This window comes from Ovis aries, chromosome 15 (assembly GCF_016772045.2).
Source record: "Ovis aries strain OAR_USU_Benz2616 breed Rambouillet chromosome 15, ARS-UI_Ramb_v3.0, whole genome shotgun sequence".
NCBI classification, from domain to species: domain Eukaryota; kingdom Metazoa; phylum Chordata; class Mammalia; order Artiodactyla; family Bovidae; genus Ovis; species Ovis aries.
This window is the reverse complement of record NC_056068.1, coordinates 61,889,186-61,906,739: the sequence shown is the minus strand read 5'-3', so window position 1 is coordinate 61,906,739 and position 17,554 is coordinate 61,889,186. Positions and strand designations below refer to the sequence as shown.

Here is a 17,554-nt window from a genome sequence, read left to right as displayed (position 1 = left end):
TGCATGGGAGAGTGAAGTTCTGGTTCCCCTAATTGCTACTCTGTAAACTCCATTAGGAGAGGGACCACATCTACTTAGCCCTCTACTAAGCCCTCATTGGCAGCACAGGGCTAGACGTGATAGGGAATAAGTGCCTAGTTCTTCTGCTTTTGAACCTGAAATTCTTTCTGATTTTCTTTTCTGCCTCAAACATGAAGAAGGCACATTAGTGCCATGTGTCCGAAGGCCAGTCAGACCCATTTTCTATCCATTGCCAAGGCTCTTTATCTTCTCAGCCTCAGCTTGCTCACCAAGAGCACGGTCACAGTCCACACGCAGTACTGTGCAGGCACCCTGTGGGCCTTGACTGGAGCCCCCACGCCCCCCCTGCAATGGGGGCACGACTACTTCTGAGACAGGTCAGCTATGGTTCATAAAGTTGATAAGCGGCTGGGTCACAGTCTGAGATGGAAGCCACATTATTGCCAAAAGCAGACTCCACAGTGTCATCTTTCTCTCTCTCTCTTTTTTTTAAAAACTTTATCGTGTACAATAAACCACACAATATGCCTATTTGATGTTTAAAATTCACTGGCTTTTAGCATAGTTACAGAGTTGTGCAGCAGTCATCAGAATCAATTTCAGAACATTTCACTACCCAGAAAAGAGACTCCTTCCCTTTGGCCACCTGATACTCCAACCCTACTATGCTCACTTAGCCTTAGGCAATGGCACGTCTACTTTCTGTCCCTATAGATTTGCCTGCTTTTGACATCTTGTATAAGTGGAATCATGATATATGGTCCATTGTGACTGACTTCTTTCAGTTAGTCGAATGTCAAGATTCATCTAGGGTATAGCACATATCAGTACTTCATTCCTTTTTTATTGTCCAATAATATTCCATTGTATGGATATACCATAGTTTATTTATCCATTCATCAACTGTTGGACATTTGGGTGGTTTCTGATGTTACCTCTCTTACCACCCTATTTGCCTCCCAGGGATGTTCTGAAGACCAAATAGAAATTAGACAAGAAAGCATTTTCTATTCTAAAGTGCTGTCCAAGTAGGAGGCAGCAATTCTTAGTGAGCTGATGGAAACAAATGAGGGCAAGTTGGCTTATGTTTGTTTGTTTCCAACGAGGCACAGTGTATCCTTCAGTAGTTGGAAATTTAGTGAAGGACTAAGAACTGTTTGTGTTCTTATCATTGCTAGTGCCTCTTCAGCATGCCATTCTGTGATAATAGTTTCTATCTTGACTTTTATTTTTTGCTATAAAACAAATGATAGCAAGTGACTCTTTAAGGGAATGTTTTTTATTTGGAGTGATTCAAAAGTCTGGCATTTCACTTTTATGGAAAACAAATCTATCTTCTGTCACTAAATGAGGGAATTGTTGACTGGAAATAATCTTACTAAACCAATTAAAAAAAAAAAACTATTCATGGATCTTTCTCATCAGCAGCTCAGCAATTCATATATCTTTTAGATATCAGAAAGGGCTAATCATGTGTGTGTTACTAAGGAATCCACTGAGTATATTTTGTAAACACACTTAGATGAATCCAAGAGGAAAACCAGGACAGTTGGGAAACTTGCATCCTCTTTTCTTCCTTATCCTGGGGTGAAATGAAACAGAAGTGAGAGATTACGTTCTTTAACTCATCTTAATTTAGCGAACTAGGAATTGTTTCAACTGAGTCCATAAAGATGGCACACGCTGCACAAATATTCATCGTATATAACACAATTTCTAGTTAGGTGGGTTTTTTTTTTTGGCAGTCAGTATGAAGGCAGTGTAAAAATGTTCCTGTAAAATCCTTCCTGTTTTCAGCTAAGGCTGCTTCCACTATTTTCAAAGGAGCCTCTACACAATTCAACAGATTTATTGGGTGCCGACTGTGTCTGACAAAGGACATGGAGACAGACATATGAAGAGATACCAGCTGGAGCATGAGGAAAGTGATCATCAAGACAGGAAGAAAGAACTAGAGTGGGGCAGAGGGAGAGAGAGAAAAGAGGAGAGGCTTTGTTGGGATAGCAAGCAGAAGGGCCAATGAGATGTGCAGAAAACACTAACAGCTAATATTGTTGTTTATACGTTTACTGTTTGCTAGATACTATGCCAAACACTCTACACATATTTTCTCATCCAGCTCATGACAAGTGGATATCACAAGTTGGTATCATTATTAATGCCCCCTTTAAGATGGAGACTTACTTGTCCAAGTCATACCCTTGTGAAGTCACGGGATGCAGGCTGAGTTCCTAACCACTGATTGAAACCACCTCTAAGACAGAAACCTGCCTACTCAGGATGCTCCATGTAAAAGAGTAGATACTTTCTTTTTAAAGGAAAATAAAGTCCAATTTTCTCACTGTAAATTAGACAGTCTAGCTTGGAGATCTGGGTGTTGAATATGAAAAGATTGGAGTTTTACACTTTTACCATTTGAGTCTTCTTGGGATGCACGTGTTATTTTGGTGGCCCTGGGTAAGGCTTGGAAGAGGGTGACTTTTATTTCCAGTGTTCAGAACTGCTCACTCATCCTCTACCACCTTTCAAATGACCATTTGGCTGCCCGTTACACCCAAGCTGTCCTGTGTCTGGATCTGATATTTATTTTCTGAGGTTGTAGAGGAAGTAGGATCCGGAACTGGAAAAGACTGATATTATCTGGTCCAACTTTTCCATTTTGCAGATGAGGAAAACTGAGGCTCAGATGAGTGAATGAGCCCAACTCACAGTTGGATAATAGGTCTTCAGTGGTTGTTCCTTCTTACGTATAACTATTGCTGCTTTTTGGAGAAACATGGAAGAGACTCTCAGAATCCCGCAATGTCTGAGATGAAGAGCACTGGCAGTCCTCAAGATGATTTAGGTGATGTTCAACAGCATTTAACTTCCTGTCGATCCTGGTTTAAGTCAAGGAGATAATTTCCATTTGGCCCCTTGTTTAACACCTAACACTTGGTAATCTCTTTTCATAACAAAGAGAGAACAAAACTCAGGCTCAGAACCTTTCACAGGCAACTAAACAGCAAGATTCTCATAACCTTGCTTTGTTTTCATTGTAGTTATTATTATGCTACAAATTTGTGGCAAATGATACTGACTCTCTGCTTACTGTACTGATACAAAGTTTCCCCTAAAATGTATCTATTGATGTTTATAAACATTGATTTAAACTCTTGAGCAAATTATATTGCAGATGGTTTGCACATATGATAAAAATCTTCATAATATTGAGTAAATGACTTAAAATCAGGAGACATTGCTATACCATTTGAGTGGCAAATAGTAAAGATGTGGGGCTCTGAACAGGCCCCTGAGGGCAGGCCTATCTCAGATCACACTGCCTAGCTCTTGCCTACTATGAGAAGGGCCATCTTTGCTTGAGGATTAGGGATAGAGTCATGTCGACAAATTACTTAGCCCCAGGATCCTAAGGTTCCCATGGTCTGGCTTTTCTCTGGTGTGCCCATTTGTTCCTCTGCTCCCTCACTCTCCGATTCCCTCCAGTCTTGCAATAACCTCCAAGTTTCCCTCTCTTCCCACTGTAGACTCTGACGCTAAAGATGCTGGATATCTCACAGGGAATTACTTCACACAGGAGAACGGTGAGTCACTGTGGCCTCTGGGACCAGGCTTCAGTGAATGAAAAAATGCTGTGTGGGGCAGTGGAATGATGTTGGCCTGGGGGCTCCTGGCCCTGCCTCTCAGGAACGTGGGGGGCCTCCGTCTCCAGGACTGAGTTTCCTCAGCTCTACAACTGCCCCACCAGCCAGGAGAACTGTGAGTTCAGACAGCTCCGTCCCCCATTTATCTTACCTATCGGCTCACAGGGAAGGTGGGCTGAAGAAAGCAGGAAGGAGCAGAGAGGAAATGGTGAGGGCACGGGGGTCTTCCTGATCTGTGAAATGAGACAGACACGTGTAAATCAGAGGTCGAAACTCACAGAGGTGTTGTGAGGATTAATTAAGACAGTGTTTGAACATGCCATGCCACAGCGCCCAGCACACAGTAGGTGTTCAAACGTGGTGGCTCGTCTCATTGTCATGGGACTGGTGAAGAAACGAGCCAGCTTCTAGACACAGTGGAGGATGCTGAGAGGCCACGGGCTTCACCCAGGATCCTCGAGTGGTGGAGTCGCCCCTTACCTGGACCTGATGGAGAATGGGCCTGTCCCCTTTCCCCGGGTCTGACCAGGGACAGAGGGCACAGTCAGAAAATTAACATCAGGAAGACAGTGAGGGGTTTGGGGGCCCCTGTGTAGAGGAAAAAAAAAAACAACAACTAGAAGCCAGTCAAAGGTCAGGAAATCCATTTTATTTTTCTCCTCACAGATCTATAAGTTGAGAGGTTTGTAAAGGTCAGTGTTGTTTTTTTAAAGTACCTTCAGGATTTACATCCTGAGTAACACTTGGTTTCCTCCGTGGTAAACATGAAGATCCAATTAGTTTTCCCTATAATTCAAAGAGATCCGAGAAACAGGGACCTTTCCGGTTGGAGTCAGTTTGGCTATAAAGTTTCTTGCTACATTATTCTGAGGATGAACTTTAATCCATATCTTATCTTCTGTTTGAAAATGAACATCCCTTCTCTTCTTATCATAATGTTTCTGCTTTCTTTTCCACTTTTTCCCCCCTTTCCTTAGGAGCCTTGGCCGTGTTCCTTTTTGGCAGTTAGAGTGAATTCTTCATACTTCGTCATGTGCTGCGCTCAGTTACCTTAAGAATTTTTCTCCCTGTCTTGACTCCAGAAGGCATTTTAAGGTCCTGTCAAAGCAGAATGTTGCTGGAAGCCGAGCTTTCTGGGCCTCGATTCTCAGTCTTTTACAGCGATGTGAAATGGTGATCACTGAATATTTCTCTTTTTTATGGCATCTTTGGCCAGGGATGAAATCACTATGCAGCCGTTCCGTGAACCCTGATTACAAAGGCTGCTTTTCGGCCTCTGGGTTTCTCCTTTTCCCTCTGGGCTTACTAAAACCATCCTGGTCTTTCCCCAGGGGACTGTGGGGTAAGGTGGGCAATCGCCAAAAACAGACACCTTCCAGGGTGAGATTTCCCCCTACAACGGGCTGTTGTGCTGCCCTGACCAGGGCTAGTTCTGGATTCCGGGGGTGAGAGGATGGGGGTATCCTTCACCTCCTTTCATGGAGGGGGAGAGTCAGTGTTCCAGGCCCTTCTGAAAGGCAGGACTGACCTTTGAGTAAGAGATCTGTCTGTGAGCTAAGGAGCTGAAGGGCTTCGAGCTCTGTAGCCATCTTATCTTATTCTCTTTTGAGCAAGAGAAGAGGCATGAGCTCTTCAGTTACTGGATGGTGTCTTGTACAGACATCATTTGGAAGATTTGATAGGAGACACGGGTCCTCTCTAGCACAATCCCTAACTGACCTAAGATCCTGATAATCATAATAATTAGCGTCTACCGAGCGTTTACTATGAACAGGCCCTGGAGAGGCACTTTACGCATATTATCTCATTTAATCTTAGATCAGATACTATTATGGTTTCCATTTTGGGCATATAGAAACTAAGGCACAGGCAGGTTAAGTAACTCATCCAAAGCCCAAAAGAGTAAGCGCTGGAGCATGGCGCACGTGGCAGTTCAATACATCATATATATATATATATTTCTTTGATGAGGGAAGAAAAGGATGGATGACCATGTGAACACCTAGCTAACATGGCTCATTTACAGAGTTTTTACTTTGCCTCTAAAAAGATTGCCATTTGGTTTTCCTCTTTGCCTGTCGCCTAACGGTCTGGAGAGAAAGTATATCAAACCAGAATGCATTCTGAAGTTGCAAAGAACAGAGAATCCAACTCAAACTGACTTTAATAAAGGAGATTTATGAACTCATGTAATGGCGAGTCCAAAACTACAGTGATCCAGCATCTCGATGATGGGTTAGTTTTTTTGTTTTTGTTTTTTTTTTCTGTTTTTCTGTTCTGCCTTCCGAAATGTGTACTTCCAAAGGCTGATTTTCGTCATGGTGGCAAAGTGGCTATAGCATTCTAGGCTTCCTATGTGAGTAGTTCAGAAGGGAAGAGAGCATTTCTTTTTCAGTATTCTGAGCAAGACCTGAAGGTTCACTTTTGTTGGACAACTTAAGTTGCAGCTAACCCTTGAATCAATCTCCATTCAATGCCAGGGGAGTGGGATTTATTGACTGAACTTAAGCCAAACACTGATTACCCCCGTAAACAAGGGCCGAATCTATTTCTACTTCCACCACGTGGGATACACAGAGAGGTTGGATACCCAAATAAAAATCTGGGTATGGTCAAAAGGGGGAGAACATTGAATGAGCATTGGGTAAATAATTCATATCTTTGAATCATTTAAAGATAAAGCATGCCTTTGGTTGAAAGTGACAGAATGCCAAATGACTGAAATGTATGAGGTGATTAATCTCACTTTGTATGAAATGTAGAAACAGGCCATTCCAGTGGGTGTAGTGGCTTAATGATATCTCCTGTGCCTTGAGCTTTTTCTCGCTTTCATATTCAGCAATGGTCATCAATGGCTGCTGGAACTCTTGGCATTACCTTCTCAAGTGTGACTTGAACAAGATGGAAGCCAGAAGGATGGAAATAAAAAGTCTCTCTACCTATGCATCTTGTCTGTCACTGAGCTAAGAAAACCTTTCTCCCAAATCCCCCAGTCATCTCTCTCTTCATTGCTGCTGACCCAGTCTGGATCACATGGCCATCACTAGCTATATAGGAGGCTGGGAAGGAGAATACTTGAAATTTTCAGTCTCTATCACGGGAAGCTGGCGAGAAAAAAAGTTAGCTGAGAATGGCCTTGGGTAATCATCTAGTAATGTCTTGTTTTGGTAATTTTGAGCAAATGAAGTGAAAGTGAAAGGAAGAAAGTGAAGTCGCTTAGTTGTGTCTGATTCTGCGGCCCCATGGACTGTAGCCCACCAAGCTCCTCCACCCATGGAATTTTCCAAGCAAGAGTACTGGAGTTGGTTGCCATTTCCTTCTACTGTCCTAAGATTTTACTAGTTAGAATAATACCGAGATCTGGCTTAATCCATTAAAGAGAAAATACCAATATCTGGCTCAGTCTCAAAGTACTCTTTAGCAAAACTCAGACTCACAGTAGTTAGCATTCAACCATACTATCTTCAAATACAAAGTTCAATGCAGCATTAGGTATTCAAGTGTTGAAATCAATGAGAGCTTTATCAGAAGCACATTTAGGCATCAGCCTGCTTCACATTGTCAGCAGTCAAGGAACACCTCACACCTAATTAAAAATCAGACGTCTAAAGTAGGCCTATAAAAACTGGAAATTCCAATACAGACTGTTAATTAATCTGGTTTGCTTTTTCAAGATGGCAAAAATATTTCTCTACTAATTAACTGCCTCATCTTCAGGGCTATAAGCTCAGTCTCAAAGTACATTACAAATATCCTATCACTCAATAAATTGCAGCTAGTATCAGCAAAATATTTTTGGCTTATTTGAGGACTGGCGCAACAAGGCCAAGAAAGTGACTCAATAGATTAGAGAAACGGTAGAGTGAAAGATGCTGAGAACAATCTGATTACACGAACATACATCCATTATGTTTTCAGTTTCGAACTATTCCAACTGCGGACATTTATTTTTTTCCTCCTGACTTCCTTTCAAAAACGACATGAACAAATTTTTCACTGCAGTTGGAAGCAGACTCTGTTAGAAGAAAGAGGCCAATACCCGGGGAAACTGTGACAAATGAATCTGCTAGGAAGAAAGAAAAACTTAAAACATTCAGAAAGCTGAGCATCCAGGAGTAATTGCAGTTTGGCTGGGCAGGGCCAATGTAGACTTACATTTAGTACTGACTTACAACCAACATTTCATGGTGCTTCAGCATTTATGAGACATTTTTACTTACTCTGCCAACTGGCCCAGGTTCTAATAAATCTCCACTAGAACATATTTGGTGTGTACAATTAAACTGGATGTAATAGGTATTATTTTTGGCAGCCCAGCAGTTTATTCCCCATCTTCCCTTTTCTGGCAGCCAGCTCAGGTCTGGCCAATCACAGTGTCCATTCACCTGGACCCATTGAGGGCCAATCGATGTCTTCCCCTGGGATTCTGATATACAGCCAATAGAGTTATTCACCCACCTCATCACCACCCCATGCTGCAAAGCTAGAAAGTGAGACTGGAGCTGCAGAGGAGAACAATGGGAGATGGAGAGAGCTTAGCAACTCTTTTGGAACTAGGATCAACATTTGCCTGATGCCAGACCCCTTGGGATATCTTAGCTAGGTGAGCCAAAAAATTTCATTTCAGGCTTAGCTAGTTTGGTCTGAGTGTCTGTCACTTACATACAAAATCCTGATTGATGCCACCATTTAAACTGTGTACAATCCATCTTTGCAGGTTGAGCTTGAATTGAGACTCTTTGACAAAGTCTTCCCTGATGACTCTCCCTGACCCTTCTTCTTTCCAGTAGCCACATCACTCACTGATTGTACCAGCTGGCACAGTGTCAGATGTAATTGCAATATTCTATGATTTTTCAAATGTCTTTTCAGCTGTGTTGTATGTAAAGTCTTATGGGAATGGATAATACAGTCCCCAATCAACAAACAGGAGAAGTTCTGAAAGGATTTTTGGAAGTTGTTTGGTTTGAACTTGAAATACATGTCTCCAGAGAAGTAATATAAGCAATGGTTAAGTTCCCAGGCTAGCTCACAAAAGCCTATTTTATAAAAATGTGTATACAATGGCAGAGAATCACAGAGGAGTCGTGCAGAAAACTACTGCTTGGAAAAAAAGTAGGTTTGATTGGAGAAAACCAGGAGGTAGAAACAGACTTTTCAGGACTATCTGGAAAAGCTTTAGAATGGTATTGGTCTTCTTTCTTAAAAATTAGTTTTTATTTTTACCAAATTATACATCCACATTGTTCTCCAAGGTTTACCACAAACAAATAGCAGTTCCCAAGCTACTCCATCTCCTCAATTTTCTGATTTATTTTTGGAGGGAACTACTTCGAATCTTATAGTTGTTTACTTTGGTATTTAACACATATGTCTAAACCACTTCTTGAGTTTTCTTTTTTAGGCATTTTCTGTTGATTTCCATGAAGGCATATAAGCATTTAGCGTCCATCTTCACCTGCCCACCCTGGTACACAACACTCACACCCTCATCTTCTTGATGCAGGTCTAGCATAAAAGTTTGGTTAGATCAATATTTAGTGTTCACATTATCATGACTAGATAACACACAATTCACTGCTGAGCCATGTAGTACAAAAAGTATGAAGATCACTTTTCCTTTGACTCACAGCTCTAAGTTGTCTTAGGAATAATAATTACATTATTTTCTGTTTGTTTGCTGAAGTTTTTATGTAATTATTATGGTAGCCTCAAAATTTCCCCCAGTTGGCTCTGTATCTTGCCAACAAGTTTGGTAAACATGATATCATTTCTTGTTACCTATATCTTTTATCCCTTAGTCCTTTTTTTCCATATAGCTAATGTCCAAGAGCTCTGCTTTGTTCTCATTTCTGCTTTGTATTTTTTAAATAGCTTGTACTATTTTAAATACCTTTAACTATTTCCTCAAATTCAGTTCAGTGCTGCGTTTGATAGTACTTTTTGATAGCTCATGGATGCATATATTCTTTTATTTCTCTGAGAATTTTAATGAAGAAAGCATACTGGTTTTCTTCTCCCTCAATAGCCTTTGTCTTTTCTGTTTGTTCTTACCATCTCTTTAACATTAGAATCTTTCTTCTAACAGCAAGTGATTCTTGGTATTCAAGTGGGGGGAAAAAAAAAAAAAGAACTAATTGGGAATTGTGAGGATAGGGCTTATCAACTAAGGGCTTCACCACAGGGTGATCTTATTGGATCTGCTCATAAGCCTGTCCTGTCAGCATCTTTTCACTTTGTTCTTTTGTTGTGGACCATTAAAAAAAAATCTTTATTGAATTTGTTATCATATCCCTCTGTTTTATGTTCTGGCCACGAGGCATGCGGGATCTTAGCTCCCCGACCAGGGATCGAACCTACGTGCCAAACCCACATGTCCTGCATTGGAAAGCAGATTAACCACTGGACTGCCAGGGACATCCCTCTTTTCTTTTTGGCTGGCCAGATTCATCAGAGAAGAATTCTGCAACCTTCTCTTTAGAAAATATACGTCAGGCTTTCAAACTACTAGAGATCAGGGCTTGGGCTGTATCTAAATTTTCATTTAATCCTCTTGTTTTTAATGCACTTAGCTTCCCCAAGGAATAAACCTCCAGTATTTTGCTGGTAAGACACAGTCACCCAGGTGTAATGACCTGGAGAGGTTATCAATTTACTTCTTCAATAGATTTCCAACTACAGCTCTATGTTCTGTTTCCCAGTGCTGCAGTGCAAATTAGGATTCTTTCCAAAGCTCACTATCATCAGCTTGCGAGTCTGATTTCTTGGGTCTTCTGTTGGTTATCACTAGACTTTTTACTTTTTTAAAACAAGAATGGAGCAATTGTTCATGTTGCAGTGTTCACTTTACTCACCAAGAATATCATTCCAAACCAATAAATAGTCCCTAAACTACACTCATGGTTCTCTTGTATTCCTTCGTATAAATGTACCACCATTTATATAACCCACTTTCTACTGCTGGATAAATCTGGGTTATTTCCAGTTTCTTTATATTATAAGCAACTGAGTTTTGAGTTTTTTTTGTTGCAAATATTCTGTCTATGCCTTTAATTATTTCCTCAAATTCAGTTCAGTGCTACTTTTGACAGTATTATTTTTGATAGCTCATTAATCGCACAGGATGTTTCATGAAATAGGTTCTGCAAACAAATATATTTGGAACTGCTGAGATTCTGTGTGTATCAGTATTTTAAAAGCTCCATAGATGCTTTTGTTGTGCAGTTCAGTTTGGAAACCATCTTGATCACAGACTCTGCTTCCATTTTACCCAAGAAAAGCTGTGCTAATTGAGGCTGAGTGAAGCAGTAGAAGAAAAACTGGCAGGTATCTTACTCCCTTTGGGCTGGTATAATACACCACCATAGACTGGGTGGCTTATAAATAACAGAAATTTCTCACAGTTCTGGGGGCTGCAAAGTCCCAGATCAAGACACAGGCAGGTTTTGTGTCTTTCGAGAGCCCAGTTCCTGGTACATAGGCAGCCATCTACTAGCTGTATTCTCACACAGCGGGATGGATGAGGAAGCTTTCTGGGGCCTCTTTTACAAAGGCACCAATCCTACTGGGCTCTGCTTTGATGACCTAATCATCCCCAAGGTCCCACCTCCAAACACCACTGCACTGGGGTTGTTGTTGCTGTTAAGTCACTAAGTCATGTTCAACTCTTTTGTGGACCTATGGACTATAGCCTGCCAGGCTCTTCTGTTCATGGGATTACCCCAGCAAAAATATTGGAGTGGCTTGCCAGTTCCTCCTCCAGGGTACTGTCCCGATCAAGGGATCAGACCTGCATCTCCTGCACTACAGGCAGATTCTTCACAGCTGAGCCACTGGGGAACCCTACCCTGGGGATTCAGTTCAGTTCAGTCACTCAGTCGTGTCTGACTCTTTGCTATCCCATGGACTGCAGCATGCCAGGCTTCCCTATCCATCACCAACTCCTGGAGCTTGGTCAAACCCATGTTGATTGAGTAGGTGATATCATCTAACCATCTCATCCTCTGTCTTCCCCTTCTCCTCCTGCCTTCAATCTTTTCCAGCATCAAGGTCTTTTCCAATGAGTCAGTTCTTCAAATTGGGTAGCCAAAGTATTGGAGTTTCAGCTGCAGCATCAGTCCTTCCAATGAATATTCAGGACTAATTTCCTTTAGGATGGACCGTTTGGATCTCCTTGCAGTCCAATCGGGACTCTCAAGAGTCTTCTCCAACACCACAGTTCAAAAGGATCAATTCTTCGATGCTCAGCTTTCTTTATGGTCCAGCTCTCACATCCACACATGACTCCTGGAAACACCATAGCTTTGATTAGACGGACCTTTGTAGGAATGTTTCTGCTTTTTAATACGCTGTTTAGGTTTGTCATAACAAGGAGTAAGTGTCTTTTAATTTCATGGCTGCAGCCACTACCTACAGTGATTTTGGAGCCCAAGAAAATAAAGTCTGTCACTGTTTCTTCCCCATCTATTTGCCATGAAGGGATGGGACCAGATGCCAGGATACACTGGGGATTAGTGAATTTGTGGAGGGCTGGGGGCGGAGGTGGGGCGGTGGTTGGTGGTTAGGAGGCAAATCACAAAACATTAAGTCTCCAGCAGCAGAACAAGAATATCTGTGGTTCAGAATGATGAACAGCCCAACATTAGTTTTTGTTCACTCACTAAGTCGTGTCCGACTCTTTGCAACCCCATGGACTGCAGCATGCCAGGCTTCCCTGTCCTTCACTATCTCCCAGGGTTTGCTCAAACTCATGTCCATTGAGTTGGTAATGCCATCCAACCATCTCACATAGTATCACCCATCTACTTTATTATCAGTATGTGCTCAGAGCTCTATACAGTGGGACGTAATGCTTTCGGCATAATTTCATTTTAAAAATTCATGAAATAAGGAAATAAAGCACAGTTTGTTTGCAGCACAAACTTCATACTCTACACTTGGGGGAAAAAAAGAATGCGTAATACTGTTGAGAGGGAGGGTTCCAGATGGGAAAACAAGCACCATTTTAGCAATGTCAAATAAGAGCCAAGTCTAGTAGTTCTCAAATTATAGTGAGCAGACATTTCACAAGGCAAGCTTGTTAAAAATGCAAATTTCTGGGCTCATCGCTCTTAATCTAACTTGTCAGCTACAGTGTAAGCTCTAAGCTCTAAATCCTGAACATACAAGGATTCCCCCAGGAATCTAATGGAGGTGGTCTGTGGGCCAAAATTTGAGAAACTGGTGTAGGCAGTATTTTGCCAGAAATCATTAGAGTAGCTTTAATCTGGAAACTTCTCTGAAGTTTACTTGTTAATTGTCACAGGATCTTGGGGTTAAGGCTGAGAACACTTTTTCCCATCAAACAGGGCACCAAGGCCAGAAGATGTGCTGGAGTGATCCACTTTGGAGTGATTTTTACAGAGCCCAGTGTATTAGGCAAACATTTGGGATGGGCTGGGTTTTCTAACCTCGTCTGTTTCCTGAGGTCACTTAAAATTCATGCAGTCCCTCAGAAAGCAAGGCTGTCAGGCTGAAAGGTTATTAAGACCCTGGTAACTGGGCTTTAAAAGACAGCAGTTAGAGAAAAAGAGAAAACAGGCTGGTTTGATGTTTGGTCCAAGGAATAGGAAATAGCCACTCAAAAATCGGAAGTACATATTTTGGGGTCTCTGTTCCCCTCTGCCCCTTAACTTTTTGCTACCTGACAATGCTCCTCTATCTCCTGAGGCCTGTTTCTTAGTCTGAACACTCTAGAGTCGGATCAAAGCGCCAGTACGCCAATCTTTGACCCAACTAAGTAGCCAACGCCCTCTCAGAGGCTGGGCCGGATTCGAGCTTCAGGTTGCGGGGCGAGGCCCTCAAGCTAAGCCCCTTGCTGGGCTCCCTAATCTCTCGGATCAAGAGTCGCGGGCAGAGAACCGCACAGCGACCCCGCGCCGGGCAGCCCCGCGCCCCCGGAAGCTCGGGCTCTCCGGCGCCGGGCTGCGGCGGCCTGGGCGGGCGCGCTGTGCGCTCCGCGGCCCGGGTCACCGCGTCACTCACGACCGGTCGCCACAAGGGCCGTCCCGGTCTCAGGAGACTCGAGCGACACCGGCCACCGAGGGTAAGCGCTGCGCATCCGGCGGACGCTCTGCAAGCAGGCGCGGGGCTGCGGGCGAACCCCGGGAGGGAGAGTCGGGGTCTCCGGCGGCTCCTGCGGCGGTCTGGCCCGAGTCCGCCGCCAGCCCGGGTTTCAAGTTCAAATGCACGGGGCCGGTGCGGCTTCCCTCCGCTCTTCTTCCGCCAGGCCTGGGGGCCCGCGGTCCCCGCTCCTGCGTGGCATGGAGCGGGAATGACCCAGGTCCCTGGGTGTTTACCCCCCTCCCCGCCCCCAGCCTCACTCTCTGCCCTTGTGCACCTTGCCCTTGCACAGCCAAAGCCGCGTGCCCGTCTCGACAAGGTCACCCCCGCTTGCCCGGCCAGGACCAGTTGCCTGCTTTCTCTTTGCTCTGCTCGGAGTTCCCGCTAGAAAACACACCGGAAGGGGGAGCTTTGGGCCCAGAGAAGGCTTTTCTGTCCAAAAAGGCCCGCCTCCCGCGCACCTGGTTTTAATAAGAGCCTAGGGAGAAATATGGCCGGCGGGGCGGGGTCGGGGGGGCCCTGAGGGCTCCCCAAGAAATTCTGTCTAGAGTGAGAAAGAAGGGTGCACATGGATCTTACGTGAGCAGGCTCACTCGCTGCACAAGGGTGGGTAAAGACCTCGTGCACTTTTCAACTTTGCGGCTTGGAGCAGATGTAAGATAGTAGTGATGTTAGAAATGGGATATAAACAACAGTGAAAAACACGTTTATTAACATCGAGGACAAGAAGATCGCACAGTGGTGCACAATGTATTCTTTTCTCCCCAGTTTCAACAACAACATTGAAATGTTTTAACAACAATATTGAAAACAACCCTACCCCTGTCCTATATCTCCCACTGCCTAGGTCCATGTGCACACATACTTTTTACATAGTTGCATTTAGAGGTACAGGGCATTCTTATTTCAAATTCTAGAACAGGGAGGTTAATTACATCCTAAGAAAACAGACGTCTTCATTAGTTCAGAGAAAAAGATCGCTCAATACATGAGCTAGAAGTTAAAGATTGTATCACACTTTCAACCTATGTTATAAAAATTTAAAGGATAAAGGACACGAAAGGCTTTCTTTAAAGACCCTTGTGAGACATGTAAATATATATTCACACACATTCTTTTTGCATCATAAAGCCGAGAACAAATTTTCCAGTATAGCACTTTGATCTTTGCACTCTAAAGAACTCAACTCTACCTAGTACTAGACTTTAGAGAACATAATTTTTTCAGAAAACGTTTCTTAAACCCCCAATCAGCATTAAATCAGAGACCTCACAGTTGTACTGATGTTCCCTCTGCTTGGGGTGATTATTTCTTGCCTTTGCTTTGCTTGCTTGTCCTTATTCAGATCTCTGCTTTCAAAATCCATTTCCCTGCCCACCCTCACACAGCAAGGATATTTTATTTCTTCAAAGCACTTATCATGATCTGAAATTATTAATTTGATTATTGCCTGCCCCCACTATGATAATTTAAGGAACTTTGCTGTTTTACTTGCTGTTATTAATAACATCCTAGTACCATACCAGCCACCTCCCAGGGTCTGCCAGGACTCATTAGTAAATATTAAAAAAAAAAAAAAAAGTTCAGAGTGTAGGGCATTTGCCTTGGGAGCGTTTGCTAAGTGAATGTGACCCTCAAGGAAACATCTCCTGGCCCCTCTACCCCCACCACCTCCTTTTCCCCTGGGTAGCTTGTGTGCAGATGCTGTGTGACCCACTGGCTCTTCTAAGGGCCCCACCCATGGTGACCCTCCCAGTCTCAGGAAGTAGGCCCTGGTGAAGCTGGGGCTCAGGCAGTTTTTTGGGGGCCCAGATTTTGGACTAGAGAGCAAGTGGGATTCTCCCCCAGAGGCCTGGGACTGCAGGCCGCTCACAGCCCCTGACCCTTTTAGCACTTCCTAGCGCTTGGCTGCATGCGAGGTTCCCAAGTTCACGGTGGGAGGTGCCCGTGAAAGATGCGCTGTTATTGTTGGACTCCCAGCACAGGGAGTAATTAGGGGAGTGACATGCGCTTAAGTCGAGGCCTTTCCTTGTGGGCTGGGTCACTTACGAAGCCGCGCCTGGCCTCTTGCTGGCAAAGGCTGTGGATTCCTGAGGATTCCTACGTGGTTCGCTTCTCGGAGGAAGCCTTGATGAGGAAGAGGCTGGGAGTGGGGGCAGAAAAGTTTGGAATTTCCCGTGGTTCCTTGGGGATTGATTGTTGTTGAGAACCACCCTGGGCAACACCAAGGTGGAGTGTCTGGGTCTGCTGGCCTTTCTTCAAGGCCACTCTGGGCTCCCAGGGTCTGTCAGGCGGCCCTGCACGCTGAGGGGTGGGGTTAGAGACCGTTGCGCAGGGAGGAGCCGGGGGAACTGCAGTTGCCCTCAGAGAAGCAGCTTTTACTTCAGCTCTGTGGTGCCCAGCGTGATGTTCGGCAGGTGGTGTATGTTTTTAATAAATGTTCATTCAAGTACACAGCATGAGAGTGCGCTTCAAATTGTGTTTCAAGCCTGGCTGTGTCGGTGGACAGGGACTCTGGTGGCCCACTAGGAAGCAGGGATTGTGTTAATCACTCGGTTGTGTCCAAATCTTTGCGACTCCATGGACTGTAGCCCACCAGGCTCCTCTGTCCATAGGATTCTCCAGGCAAGAATACTGGAGTGGGTTGCCATTTCCTGCTCCAGGGTATCTTCCCGACCCAGGAATCGAACCCAGGTCTCTTGCATTGCAGGCAGAGTCTTTACTACCTGACCCACTAGGAAAGCCCTTAAAACCAAGGAAACAGTGGCCCACTTCCTGGGTTCAAATCCTGGTGCCTCCACTTACAGACTGTCCCTCGGCATCTCTGTGGCCCATGGTCCTCACGTTTAAGAAAGAAAATGTTATCCACTTCATGGAGTGCTTACGATGGTTAAGTTGGAGTAAATTTTGGAAAGTACCTAAAGCCTGGCATATATTGCTGCTAAGTCGCTTCAGTCGTGTCAGACTCTGTGCGACCCCAGAGACGGCAGCCCACCAGGCTCCCCGGTCCCTGGGGTTCTCCAGGTAAGAACACTGGAGTGGGCTGCCATTTCCTTCTCCAATGCATGAAAGTGAAAAGTGAAAGAGAAGTCACTCAGTTGTGTCCCGACCCTTCGCGACCCCATGGACTGTAGCCTACCAGGCTCCTCCGTCCATGGGATTTTTCCAGGCAGGAGTACTGGAGTGGGGTGCCATTGCCTTCTCCGCTGGCATATACTAGTGCCAGGGTAAGTGCTAAAAATGAAAAAACAAAAAACAAACAATGTGGGAAAGGTAACAGTTACCTCGTAGGGGAGAAAAGGTGTGGGAAGGGCATGCTGGACATTTCAAAAGTAACTGTCATCTTTCTCTTTCTTAACCTGGGTGGGTATGTGGGTTTTGTGATGTGGCTATTTTTTGTACATCTTATAAATATTTTAGTAACTGCTCTATATATGATAAAACATTAAGATTGCATACTCTGATTCTCTTATATACTATGTTTTAACACACAGGACCATTAAAGCATTAATTTGTGTGACCCATCATCTTTTTGCACAACCTTATGAGGGAAGAATTATTTTTATTTCCAGTTTACAGATGTGGCAACTGAGGCCAAATAAGTTGCTTAAGGTCTGCATGGATAAATAGGATATCTTCGTTTTAAATCAGAGTCTGTGTTCTTAACTGCTATGAATGGCTTTTTTAATGTGTTGCTGATATAACAAGTTATATTTGCACTTTAAAAATGAAATTCTTTACCCTATCAATGATCCACTAGCGTAAAATTGCACACTATGACTTATCTA

General features: G+C 43.8%; 1 protein-coding gene and 1 long non-coding RNA gene across 4 annotated transcripts in view; one reads left to right on the top strand and one right to left on the bottom strand.

Moving 5' to 3' along the window:
* Positions 1–8,863: 8,863 nt before the first annotated feature.
* On the bottom strand, positions 8,864–14,152 carry LOC132657882 (uncharacterized). Its single transcript, XR_009596654.1, has 2 exons — positions 14,044–14,152; positions 8,864–11,951 (listed from the first exon to the last, which is right to left on the bottom strand). It is a non-coding gene; the product is annotated as an uncharacterized LOC132657882 (long non-coding RNA).
* Positions 13,461–17,554, top strand: part of LOC105602333 (uncharacterized) — a 204,780-nt gene continuing 200,686 nt past the window's right edge. For all 3 annotated transcript variants that reach the window (XM_015101103.3, XM_015101102.3, XM_015101100.3), the window contains exon 1: positions 13,461–13,749. The gene's annotated coding sequence lies outside the window, so the exon portion shown is untranslated. The remainder of the gene's footprint in view (positions 13,750–17,554) is intronic.